Genomic DNA, 13,838 nt, shown 5'->3' with positions numbered 1-13,838 from the left:
CAAGAGACCAAGACAGCATTCAGGAACCAGGAAGCATCCATCCGGAATTTGGAGACACAAATTACCCAGTTGTCTAGACAGATATCTGAGAAGCCACAGGGAAAGTTCCCTAGTGATACCACGGTGAATCCAAAGGAGCACTGCAAGTCCATAATTACAAGAAGTGGGCTTGTGCTTCAACCGGTTAACAAGAAAGTGGAAGAGAAGAAAGTGGAAGAAAAGGAAAATAGGAGGAAGTTGTTGTTGAAGATGTTGTAGTTGAAAATAATGAAGTAGAAAAGAAAGTTGGGAAAGATAAGAAAGAAGAAGAGGTAGTGGTTGAGAAGAGTTCTTCACCCAAGAAGTTGATGAAGTGGGAGAAGAAGAAACTGGCTGACAAGCAGGACCAGCTAATTAACCTATCTCCATATGCTAAAGTGCCTTATCCTCAACAGTTAAAGCAGGAAATTTAGAAGCAGCACTATGCAAGGTTTCTGGATATTTTTAAGAAGTTGCAGATTAACATTCCATTTGCTGAGGCCTTGGAGAACATGCCTCACTATGCTAAATTCATGAAGGATCTTCTGTCTAAGAAGAGGAAACTGAAGGATGGTTAGACTGTGGCCTTAACAGAAGAGTGTAGTTCCCTGATCCAAAAGAAGCTTCCTCCAAAGTTAAAAGACCCAGGGAGTTTCAGCATTCCTATTGCCATTGGAGATGTGGAAGTAGGGAAGGCACTTTGTGATTTGGGGGCCAACATAAATTTGATGCCATTGTGTGTATGTAGAGCTTTGGGAATCAACAAATTGAAGGATACCAATCTTATTCCGCATCTAGCAGATAGATCCATCAAGAGACCAGAAGGTATGGTAGAAGATGTTCTGGTCAAGGTAGATAAGTTCATTTTTCCTGTGGACTTTGTGATTCTTGATATGGAAGAAGAAGATACTGAAAGCCCTCTACTTCTAGGGAGGCCATTCTTAGCAACTGCTAGATCCCTGATTGATGTTGAACAAGGGAAGCTGATGTTAAGGGTGAATGAAGAGACCGTTACAATTATGAGTTTGAAGCCATTAAACATCCTGTTAATGTGGATGATTGGTTCAGAATTGATATCATACAGGAGGTTGTGGAAGAAGTGACAGGAGAAGCAGACGTGTCATTTGAGGAAGATAAATTAAAGGATGAGATAAGTGGGGAATTTTATCAGGAGGAACCGATGGTTGAAGAGTTGGAAAAGAAAGTGGATGACATTCCTAAGGGAGCACCTAAGGTGGAATTGAAAGAACTACTTTCAAATCTTAAAGTATGTGTTCCTTGGGGATGATCAAACCTACCCAGCCATTATCAATGCATTGTTGTCTGAAAGGGAGGAAGTGAAGTTGGTTGAAGTGCTCAAGAAGAATAAGACAGCCATGGGCTGGTCATTTTCAGATCTTAAGGGTATCAACCCTTCCTTCTGCACTCATAAGATATTGATGGAAGAGGAAGTCAAACCAGTGAGACAACCACAGAGAAGACTCAATCCCACTACGAAGGAAGTAGTGAGGAAGGAGGTGGTGAAGTTGCTTGATGCTGGGATGATTTACCCTATTTCAGACAGTGCTTGGGTGAGTCCAGTTCAGACAGTGCCCAAGAAAGGAGGGATGACTGTTGTGAGGAATGAGAACAATGAACTGATCCTTACAAGAACAGACACAGGCTGGAGGATGTGTATTGACTACCAGAGACTCAGCAAAGCAACAAGGAAGGACCATTTCCCTATTCCATTCCTGGACCAAATGCTGGAGAGATTGGCAGGACATGCCTTCTACTGTTTCTTAGACGGATTGTAGCTGTGGCTCCGAAAGATCAGGAGAAGACTACATTTACTTGCCCCTATGGAATCTTTGCATACCGGAGGATGCCTTTTGGCCTATGCAATGCACCAGCAACTTCTCAAAGGTGCATGCTTTCTATATTCTCTGACATGGTAGAAAGGTGCATTGAGATTTTCATGGATGATTTTTCTGTGTTTGGTCCTACTTTTGGTGCATGTTTAGAAAACCTGGATAGTGTGTTGAAAAGATGCCAAGATTGTAATCTTGTGCTGAATTGGGAGAAATGTCACTTCATGGTGACAAAGAGTATTGTTTTGGGACACAAAGTGTCCAACAGAGGGATTGAAGTAGATAAGGCCAAGATCTCTGTTATTGAGAAACTACCCTCTCCCATAAATGTTAAAGGTGTGAGGAGTTTTCTAGGTCAAGCAGGGTTTTACCGTCGTTTCATAAAAAAACTTTTCCAAAATTGCAAAACCATTATGCAAGTTGTTAGGGAAGGATCAAGAATTTCTGTTTACTGATGACTGCTTGCATGCATTCAATGTTTTGAAAGATATGTTGATCACTACACCAAAAATCATGGCACCTGATTTTTCATTACCTTTTGAACTTATGTGTGATGCCAATAATTATGCTGTAGGGGTAGTGCTAGGCCAAAGGAAGGATAAATTATTGCATGTCATTTACTATGCCAGTAAAATTCTTAATGAGTCACAAAAGAATTATGCTACTACAGAAAAAAAGTTATTGGCAATAATGTATGCATTTGACAAGTTCAGGTCATATCTTCTAGGGTCCAAGGTTATTGTTTACACTGACCATGCAGCTTTGAAGTATTTGTTAACAAAGCAGGATGCTAAGCCCAGGTTACTCCGATGGATGTTACTTCTGCAAGAGTTTGAAGTGGAGATTAAGGACAAAAAGGGAGTTGAAAACTTGGTGGCTGATCACTTATCCAGGATCACAGAGACAAATTTACAGGAGGGACCGGAAGTTGTGATTAATGAGGAGTTTCCTGATGAGCAAATACTGGCCATAAGCACAAAGTTGGTGCAAGATCAGGTCTTGACTAGTAACACCCCACTATGGTTTGCTGATTTTGCTAACTACAAAGCTGCTGGAGCCATGCCAAAGGATTTCACTTACCAACAGAGGAAGAAATTTATGCATGATGTGAGGAGATACATCTGGGATGAACAATACTTTTTCTATAGATGTTCAGATGGAGTAATAAGAAGATGTATTCCAGAAGAGGAGCAAAAGAGTGTTTTATGGCATTGTCATGGTTCAGCTTATGGTGGCCATTTTACAGGTGAGAGAACAACAACCAAAGTTTTGATGAGTGGCTTCTATTGGCCCACATTGTACAAGGATGCCAGGAAATATGTGGAAGCATGTGACAACTGCCAGAGGACTGGGAACATCTCCAGGAGACATGAAATGCCTTTGAATAATATACTGGAGGTGGAGATCTTTTATGTCTGGGGTATGGATTTCATGGGACCCTTTCCCTCTTCCTACTCTAACAAGTATATCCTGGTGGCAGTTGATTATGTGTCGAAGTGGGTCGAAGCCATAGCCACACAGACCAATGATTCACGGGTTGTGAACATTTTTGTGAGATTTGGAGTCCCGAGAGCCATAATCAGTGATAGGGGAACACACTTTGATAACAGGCTGGTTGAGTTTGTCCTTGCAAAGTATGGAGTCAGGCACAAGATAAGTACTCCGTACCATCCACAGACTTGTGGTCAGGTTGAGATTTCCAACAGGGAACTTAAAAGAATTCTGGAGAAAACTGTTGGGAATGCTAGGACTCAATGGTCCAAGAAACTTGATGACACCTTGTGGGCTTATAGCAGCATTCAAGACTCCTATAGGAATGTCTCCATTTCAGTTGTTGTTTGGGAAAGCATGTCATTTGCCTGTGGATTTGGAGAATAGAGCATTGTGGGCTGTCAAGTTTTTGAACTTTGACTCCAAAGCAGCAGGTGAAAAAAGACTACTGCAATTGGATGAACTGGATGAATTTCGTCTGTCTGCATATGAGAGTGCCAGCCTATACAAGGAAAAGACCAAGCTATGGCATGACAGGAAGATTACACCCAGGGATTTCAAAGTGGGAGATCAAGTGTTGTTATTCAACTCCAGGTTGAAATTGTTTCCAAGGAAGCTGAAATCCAGATGGCCTGGACCATTTGTGGTTAAGAGCATGAAGTCTTATGGAGTGGTAGAAATTTGTTCTTGGGACTCTGACCGAAGTTTTACTGTCAACAGTCAGAGGTTGAAACTTTACATTGGATGTGCTGTGGACAGGCAACTTATTTCAGTTGCCCTGTTGGAGGTAAAATAGAATAAGAACCGTCAGGCTCGTGACGTTAAACACGTGCTGAGTGGGAGGCAACCCACTGTATCAGGTATGTCATATTAGTGTTAAATACATATATAAAAAAAAAAAAGAATAGAAGGAGGAAAAGTTTTAGAAAATTTTAAGAAGAATTTTTTTTTTTGACAAGTGCTGGGCGCTAAAATTCCATTCTGGACGTTTTAGCGGACTAGAGTTGCATCACAATGCAAAAACTTTGGCCCAGAGTGCTTAAACGTTCAGACTGACCGTTTTAGCGTTCCTTTATGCATCAGATTGCAAGCACTCTGGCCCAGAGCGCTAAAACGTCCAAGGTGACCGTTTTAGCGCAGTGCTGCACACAACGAGTGCACATTTTTCTGGTCCTGGGCACTAAAATGTTTGGTTTCAACGTTTTAGCGATGCGTCACTTATTTGATTTACACGGTTTCCCTCACTTCTCCCCCCACTATCTTTTTGCATTCAATCATTCTCTCCATTTTCTCTCCAACTTGCGAATTCTTCTGAATTTCATTTCTCCATTCACTCACCCTCGTTCACCACAAAGTATGTATAATCATCTCTTCTATTCCATCTTTTTATCATTTTTGTATTTATTTCATCTCATCTAGGGTTTTCTCAATCTTGATTCCATGAACTACCTAGGTGATTAATGTTTTTATTTGTAAATATATGTTCATGCATTTGTGATCTTGCTGTTCTTACTAATTTTTGGGGATGGGGGTATCCCCAATCGTTTTACACACATGATCTTTCAGACACGCACACACGGTGTTTGCCAAAATGCCTGACCCAGAAAAGCCAGGGCACTAAAACACTGGTCACCCTACGTTTTAGCGCTCGACCAGTTGAACACACGCACAAAGCCAGGACGCTAAAACGCTCAGTGTGATCGTTTTAGCGCCCAGGCCCTGCTGCATACATGATTTAGGCTGCTGATTTAGGCATTGTGGGGGGGGGGGTGTTTACTTACATGATTGGGATCTAATTGAACCACTTCTTCAATTCAAATCTAGGAATTGGATCCACATGTTCAAATGCTATACTGACTACTTCTCTGATTTTTCAGGATCATGTCTACACCTTCACCCAAGAAAACAGGAAAGAAGAGGTCCAGGTTGACGCAGGCATCTGAGCCTACACCACCTCCACCTACATATGATGCCCATTTCTGGAAGAGTTCTGATCACGAGGTCCGTTTCAATACCAAGACCTCTTCCAGGCCATTCGTTCGGGAAAGGAAATTCATCCTGGACAAGGATGAGTACCCAGAATTCCAGTCCCAGTTGCAGAAGAGAGAATGGGTGACTTTCGGTGAGATTCTGGTTGACAACAGCCCGGCCATAGCACGAGAATTCTATACTAAAGCCTACAATGGTGATGAGGGTGGGCAGAAGCATTTTGTTAGTTGGGTGAGAGGCAAGAAAGTAAAATATGATGCCCATACTATTCAGAAGCTTCTGAAATCCAACACTGTGATCACATTCATAACACCAGCTGTGAGTTCAGAAGAAATTGGCAGAATATTGACATTCCCCCAAGGAGACATGACCCTGAATTTGAGAATTGGACCAAACTGGGGGCAGCTGAGCCTGTGTTGCACACCATTTCTAAGCCAAATGAGAAGTGGGAAATGACAAAGGATAAGGTAAATCCTAAATTGCTTTGGTTGAGGCAACTGAATGGAGAGGCCAGGGTCTGGTTCCATTTTGTGGTCTCCAATGTTATGCCTTCCTCCAACCAGGCGGAAGTGATTTTGATGAGGGTTGTCCTGATCTACACTATTATAACCAAGAAGACAGTGGATGTAACAGCCCGTTACGTACCGGTATTGTTAACATAAATTATGATATTAAGCGCAGTTACAATCACAGCAATTCATTTATAAAAATACGAATAAACTTTTTCCGATTATTACGCGAGCATTTAAAACAATAAAACGCGTAATAATTAAAAGTTGTGACTATAACTGTTAACTCTTGCGGAATATTTATTGTTATCTATTTTTACATCACAATATACTTATTATAAGTTACTAAGGGGTTCCCATACACCCACTTAGCCAATTTCCAAACATTACGTTTTTACCTATTCGAACATGGTTCACTCCTAAATTTTCTGCGAACACACCGCTCGCAATCAAACCTTCATCTCAGATTATATCTTTGTCTTACTTAATTCCCTTTTCAACAAGCTATCACACGCTCAATTCGGAGCTCATTTGCTCCGGTTATCGCCGTTTGAAGTTGGATAAGCAAAATAGCCAACCAACCCCAAAATAGCTCTAAACCACTCACACTTCTCGAATTACTGCACCCAATCCACTCGTCCAATTGCTCTCAAATTTTTATCCTACAAACTAGATATCTCAAACTTCATTTTGGTGTAACACACGCTCAATTCGACTAAGAGGCGAAGCAGGAATCAAATTCCCAAAAACTGGCCAGAACAGCCCCTTTATCAGAGGTCCCTGGACAGTCCGAACTCAATAAATTCCACAGGGCTGCGTGAAATCCATAACTGGCTCATATTTTAACACCATATAGGGGACATCTCAAGCTTCAAAATGGCATATGGTACGTCCCTATCGGACATCTATAGAGGGAGATATGCTCTCCCGAAGTTCACCTAAAATCTGCCAATTCTACAGAAAATTCGTCAGAGTTTCCTTTGTTTTTCCAATAATCCCCAAATTTGTACAAGCTCACTAATGCCTCAAAGTACCTAATAATCCAACAATAATACAGTAATAATCCAATGGGTGGCACACACAAGGACCAACAACGCCTTGGGGCACTTACAACCCAATCCAGTTTATATTTATTACACAGTTTATACTATAGAGTTCACATTATATTCCTTACTTGTTTCAATCACAAAAGGTCCCATTTACATGTAGTTTCACAATATAAGCATATAACCATAACTCTAACATAGGCCTAAAATCCTTCCATCTTAGTACATCATGCATCTCTTTTACATTTACAACATATACTTAAATATTACAACTTACGACTTCAACTTCAAATTACCCTTTACAATATTACAACTTCAATTACAAATTTAAACATAATTTCAAATGATACAAACTATTAGACTTAGGCATGCCAACATGAACAATATGCCAAATACTGAAAATGTCCCTCTATCACTCTGCGGGCCTCTTGCCCGCTGCACCAACACCACTAGTACATCCTGAAATAAATGCCTCGAGACGGGGTGAGATATACAAATATATCTCAGTAACCCAGAGGTTCTGGAGAAAACTCCGCCCAATGGTTCACTTCGATGCATATGAATAGAATACAACAACCAATTTTTAAAACGGGATATAGCAAGGGTTTTAGAGAAATGGGGAATATAGAGATACAAACTACGACGATACGGGATGGTAGCCCCAATTCCATGTACGCCCTGGGCATATATAAGCCTATGGGTATCATCCAAGGTGCGTTAAAAATAACCACAACCATGATGCCCAAACCATCCAAAACGCCAAAGACATTCCTAGTGTGCTCCTACCCGGATCACACACCATGACCCACGGTCAACTGGAACTCCCTCCTGGAGACCTATCCAGTGGAAGTCCGAAACTGCCTGAAGGCTAAGAAAATTGTCTACTGGCCAGAGACTCGGTACATAAGTACCCATTGTTATAATGCATGCATGCTCATGTGTTCTACACTACTCATATACACTTCCTACCGTTGCCATCAACTGGCAAGGTGGAACAGAAAAGGGGAACAAGCCCCAGTACCAAGAGGTTACCTTAAAAAGTTTTCTCACTTAGCTCCGCAGCAGCTTAAGTTCCAAGTCTGCTACTCAACAGAACGCCTACACATAGGACGTTCCCAATTACTCAAAGTTCACAAAATGCATGCCAAATCTCAATTTCACATGCATAATACAATCACTTACCTCAATCCACTTGGTCCAGGACCAAGGGCAATTCACTGATTCACTGTTCAGGATTCAATTCGACGTACGACAACCTATACAACCATGTACAGCCGTCAGTATACGTCAATTTACGTCAAAACACGAAAAACACAAAAATCCTTCCCATCACCATGATGGTTTGGCCCTTGTAGTGTTATTTTAGGATTTATTTTTCTAAATTTTCTTTCTCATTTTATTATGCTTCCTTAGGTTGCCAAGAGGCCAATTCAAGTTCTGTTTTTCCGTTTTACGTCTATTACTCATTGTTTTGCTAAATAATTCACTCTAGGTTCATTTATGTCCCTAAACACAAGTTAGTATTTTCCATTGATTCTAACATTTTCCAACCACCACACAACCCATCTAATCACCATATAATTACACAACACATCATCCAAATGATTTTTCAACATCAATTCTCAACTACCCTCCAATGGCCGAATTCATCAAGTCATCATACCAAAGGTATCCAATTCAATTTAATAACTCCATACATCATACAATCTTACTATTAACTCATACAATTACTCCACAACTCAATTATCTCATCACACCAAAATTCCAATTCATAAAGTCTTGCTCATGAACACAAAATTTGCCTAAGTTAAATCATTTTTTTCCTCAATAATTTTTATGACATCAATCACTCTAAGACATCATTCTAAGCCACATTTGTCTAATACAAAATTTCAATTTGAGATCTCTAACTACATCAATCCAAACAACCCACTCTATGTCACAAATTCAATCCAAATAAAAACTCAATGAAAACTGGAGAAACTCACCACAAAACAACTCCTAGGGTCCAAGGGAATGATCTTCAAGCAACCAATGAACCAAAGTGAGCTTCCAATCCACCAAAATCCCCAAAATACTTCAATATTTCGTAACTGAAAATGGGAAGTATCTCCCTCTACACTGCACCAAACTCGAAAATAAGGACAAAAATGGATTCCTTGCGAAATTTTAAGTGAGTTAGGCTTTGGAATCACTCAATTTGGTGGCCTAGAACTCAAGTTACAATAGTTTGAAGTTTTCAAAACCCTAACCATGGAGACCCACGAATTTGCAGCTAAAAAATGAAGGGGATGAGTTCCAAATTCTGATTTCCACATGTGCTTAAATGGTCATTTAAGTGGGAGTGGGTCCCACAAGTGCCACCTCACTCAAAACTAACTTAAACTCACTTAATCTCACCACTAGTCTTCGATTATTTCACAACCTATTTATAAAATTAAAAATTAAACATTCACCAAAGTCCTTTAATTATACTTGATCAGATGAATCTGGAGTTTTTCGGTCGTTCGGAGAAAATATTGTTTTAAGCTGTTGCGCGCGCCGTTGGCACGCTTCCCCAAACTGACTTAATTCTATCAAATATTATCAGAAATCATATTTCCTAGTTCTATAGACCATTTATAACTCATATTTGAAATCTAGATCTCAAAACTCAATCGGCACGTTTTACGGTGCAATCGTACCGCAATATTTTTACCCACGAAAAACACTATTCACTGATTTTTCTGAAACTTGCCTGTCCACTCAATTTTTCGTTCTGAATCCATTTCCAAGGTTATTTTTACCATCTGAGACCTTCTACGCAATTTTTATCTTCCTAGGGTTGCGTGTTGGCAATTTACTGTTTTGCCCTTTCTTTCTATTCTGGCCTAATCTTTAGGATTTTCACTAATCCCTCACTTAATTATTCACTCAATGTATTAATTACTTAATTTAGAATTGTGAGGTGTTATAGTGGAGCTTCCTATTATTCTTTAGGACAGCATATATGACATGGCCCATTCTGATAGCAGTTCACGTGCTTTGGGTCACTGTTCTCTGATCCAGCTTCTCTGTCAGAAAGCTGGTTTTGATGTTACTGATAATGGGGTGCCAGTTAAATTGCACCCTACCATTGATGTCAAGCTCATCAGGGGAAAGATGAGGATTGGAGGAGAAGGACCCACAGGGCTGAAACTAGGAAGGAAAACTATGACTGAGGCAGAGGCTGAGTTTGAAAGGAAGGTGCAATCTGGGGAGCAGTGGATGGTGAACACAGAGGTTCTTCTGGGATTTTTACGCCGCCATCTCAAGTTCATGCATACGAGCCAGAGTACTTTTCACACCCAGATGATTAAGATGTTGACAGATCTTTGTGAAGCCCAGGGCTTAGAGACAGCTGCATTTCAGCCTGCAGATTACCCTCATTCTGAGGAGGAGGATCAATTTGAGGCTGCTACCACAGCATACTTTGAGAAGCGTGCTGATAGGTATGAGGATGCCATGGCTGCCATGGGTGCAGGTACTTCAGTCGCTGCAGCTCCGACTGCTGAGGGAGAGATTGCTGCTGCCACTACAGATGCCCAGACTGCTGCTGATCTGCCTGCTGGAGATGCTTCCGCTATGGATGAGGACCAGGCTGCTGATGACGAGTACACTCCACTACCTACCGCTGATCCAAGATGCGATCCCCTCATTTCAGCTGAGGAGGATTCAGAGTCTGACATAGACTCCTGATGTTTTTACATTTCAGTTTATAGTGTTTTATTTTGGTCTACATTGATTACATTTTGTGTTAGTTTTATGCTGTAAATTGGTTTAGTACATTGAGATATTCACTGTTTTGATGCGCATTGTAATAGTACTGATGCTATTGAGTTATATATGAATGTGTTTCAGTGATCCACTGTTGTTTTAGATTTAAATTAGTTGCTAGGGACAACAACGTTCAAATCTGGGAATTGGGGTGTGATTGAATGGCATGCGAACTTCATGGAGATGTCACACGAGTGGATGAGCCAAAACAGGGAAACATCTCAATCTATTTTCTTTAAGTTTTATGTGTGAATAAGTTTTTTGTGTAATTTAGATGTTAGTTGTGATTTAGAATTTGGATTTCAGTTTTTTTTATATATATGAAATTCCATGAGGATTTGACTGATCAAAATTTTAGATGATTGATCAAATTAAGGATACAATCTTATGCCTTGCATGTTGAGAAATAAAATGATTGCATGACTCATTCAATGTGTAAGAGTAGAGAGATTAGTTTTGATGCATAGAGAGAAAGTCAAGCATGCATTCTGAACTGTGAGGAAATTGAGCCTATACAAAAAAATTTGTTCAGAGAGCACTTCACTGCATGAATAACTCTAGAACTTGCCTTGTTTCTTGCTTGAAATGGTTTATGATGTATAGGTAGAATGATGAGGCATTCCCTTCTTGAACCAGAAAGTTTAAATGGCCAACCCTTAATGTGTACATTGCATGAAACCCTTGAGCCTAGCCTGTTGTTTATAAAATCAAGAACCACATTTATTCCAATCCTTCAGATTAAAAGTTTCATAAAAGTGGGTGGAGTGTTCTGTGGGAAGGAGAGTGTTTTACAATAAATGAATGCACAAGTGTTGGAAATATAAGAAAGAGGGAAGGAAAAGAAGGAAAAAGGTATGAGACACAAAGTGTCTGGAAGAGACAGAGGGAAGTATTAAAGACACAAAGTGTCTGAAAGGAAAAAAAAGAAAAAGAATTTTTTGGGTTAAAGACACAAAGTGTCAGGAAGAAAAGGAGGAAGAAAGGTTCAAAGAAAATCACAAAGAATGAAAAGAAAGAGAGATTGGGGAATTAAGAAGAATTAGATAAATACTGTGATTTCCCTATTATCTGAATCTGATTCATTTGATCTGAACCTCCCCTTTAACATAAATCCTTACCTCTGGTCAAGCCACATACCCTTACCTCTAGTCAAGCCACATACCAAGCCTCATTGCTAATCACACCAAGACCTTTTTGATCTGCCTTATAGATCATTGTTACTATGAATAGTGAGAAGATGGGCAAGCCTATGGCAGTTTGAGTGCAGTGAGGAGTGAGTGATATGTGCATCCTTAAACACTAGTGTGCAAGAGAGTATATTCTTACAATTTTTTAGAAGTTCCTAGTGAGGGGGTGTTGTTGTTTGAAAGTCTCTGTATATCATCTTTACTGATTTGTTGAAAAGTCACATATGATGTTGGGCAAATCATAGGAAATAAGAGATTGCATGGTTATAAGTTTGTATCAATGTGATCTTTTGTTAATTGAAGTCCATCGTCATGAGTTTCATCTGTAAAGAATCTTGAATCCCTCTCTGTTGTAAGTTCATTACTGAGGACAACAATGTCCAAATCTGGGAATTGTGATAAACCCCTAGTTCATCAGGTTTTTAAACATGAAATAATATCAATTTGTGTGATTAAATGGATGGAAAAGAGGTTAATGTCATGGAAATCCCTCAAGTACAAGTTCTGAAAGCTTTTTTGTTTACATTATCTTGTAGGGAAATGAAGCTCAAGGAGCAGTAGAGAGAAGGAAGAAGACTCTGAAGAAAGGGAGAATGCTCAAGTGTTGAGCGCTAAAACGTCCACACAGAACGTTTTAGCGTGCTGCTGCAAACTGAAGACAAAAGTTGCTGGTGCCTAGCGCTAAAACCTCCAACACTGACGTTTTAGCGCGCTGCTGTTGGAAAAGTTTCTGGTCTTGAGCGCTAAAACCTCCTGATCAAACGTTTTAGCGCGCTGCTGTTGGAAAAGTTTCTGGTCTTGAGCGCTAAAACCTCCTGATCAAACGTTTTAGCGCTCTGATGTGGGAAAAGACTCTAGTCTTGAACGCTAAAACGTCCAAGTCAAACGTTTTAGCGTTGGAATCAGTTAAAAGCAGTTGGGCATCCGTCAAACATGGACGCTAAAATGCCCATCAATTAACGTTTTAGCGCCCATGGCAGTTTTCAGTTGTAATTTATAACACTATAAAAGGCAAGGGCCTTCACATTCTGAACATATCTCATATGCTAATATCCTATCCTCTCTCAGATCCTCTGATCTGACTCTTCCCCTTTCTCTTATTTTCCAAATTCTTTAGGACTTAGTTTTTGTGTTAGTTAGTATTTCCTATGTAATTGTACTTGAAGAATGAAGACTCACTATCATGACAATGGAGTTTGATCTTTCTTCTTCTCTTGTTTATATTTCAATTATGTCTGAGTAGAGTCCTTTGTAGTCTGATTCAATGGACTCAAGTGTAAATTTATGAATGGTTAATTAGATATTTTTTTTATCTCCTATGTGATTGTATGAAGTTGTCTTGATTAATTCTTTCTATTAAGGGAATAGTGTAGAATATACATGTTTACATTGTTTCTGTATCTGACAACTTTATCATCAGTGTTCTAGTAGTCAAGACATTGATGCTAGGATTCTGATGTGATCTTAAGATCCTAGTATTTAATGCATGTATTAAGAAGGGAATCACCAAGACATTGGGGTTTCTGATTAATGTTTCAATCAGGGTAGTAAGACATTACATCTTGATGATAAGAAAAAGGTTGATCAACATCACATAGTAGATAATTCATTATGGAAATTGGTTCATCCATACATTCATGGAAATTGGTTAATGTGTTCCCATGATAAGTATATAAGTACACCATATATACTTATGGTGAACTTGTTTAAATTATAATCACATTTTATTTGTTTATCAAGTTTTTATGCAATTCAACTAAATTTCTGGTGACAAGAAATCAATGCAATTAATAATCTTTTGGTTGATTCAACTTAAGTATATATGGTTAATCGGTGCTTGAACACAAATCCTCGTGGGAACGATCTTTACTCATCATTTTATTACTTGTCTGACTAGTACACTCGCTAAATCCACAACACCCCTATCCGAAGTACTATCCTTTGATGCGGCCA

General features: G+C 39.6%; 1 long non-coding RNA gene across 1 annotated transcript; it reads right to left on the bottom strand.

The window, feature by feature from the left end:
- Positions 1–7,888: 7,888 nt before the first annotated feature.
- On the bottom strand, positions 7,889–9,015 carry LOC133288844 (uncharacterized). Its single transcript, XR_009748409.1, has 3 exons — positions 8,892–9,015; positions 8,086–8,159; positions 7,889–8,001 (listed from the first exon to the last, which is right to left on the bottom strand). It is a non-coding gene; the product is annotated as an uncharacterized LOC133288844 (long non-coding RNA).
- Positions 9,016–13,838: the final 4,823 nt, after the last annotated feature.

The sequence above is a fragment of the Gastrolobium bilobum genome, unplaced genomic scaffold, assembly GCF_033153095.1.
Source record: "Gastrolobium bilobum isolate Gb01-03AN ecotype WA unplaced genomic scaffold, APGP_CSIRO_Gbil_v1 utg21612, whole genome shotgun sequence".
NCBI lineage: Eukaryota > Viridiplantae > Streptophyta > Magnoliopsida > Fabales > Fabaceae > Gastrolobium > Gastrolobium bilobum.
Note: the sequence above shows the minus strand (reverse complement) of the source record. Positions and strands in the feature narration are given on the sequence as shown.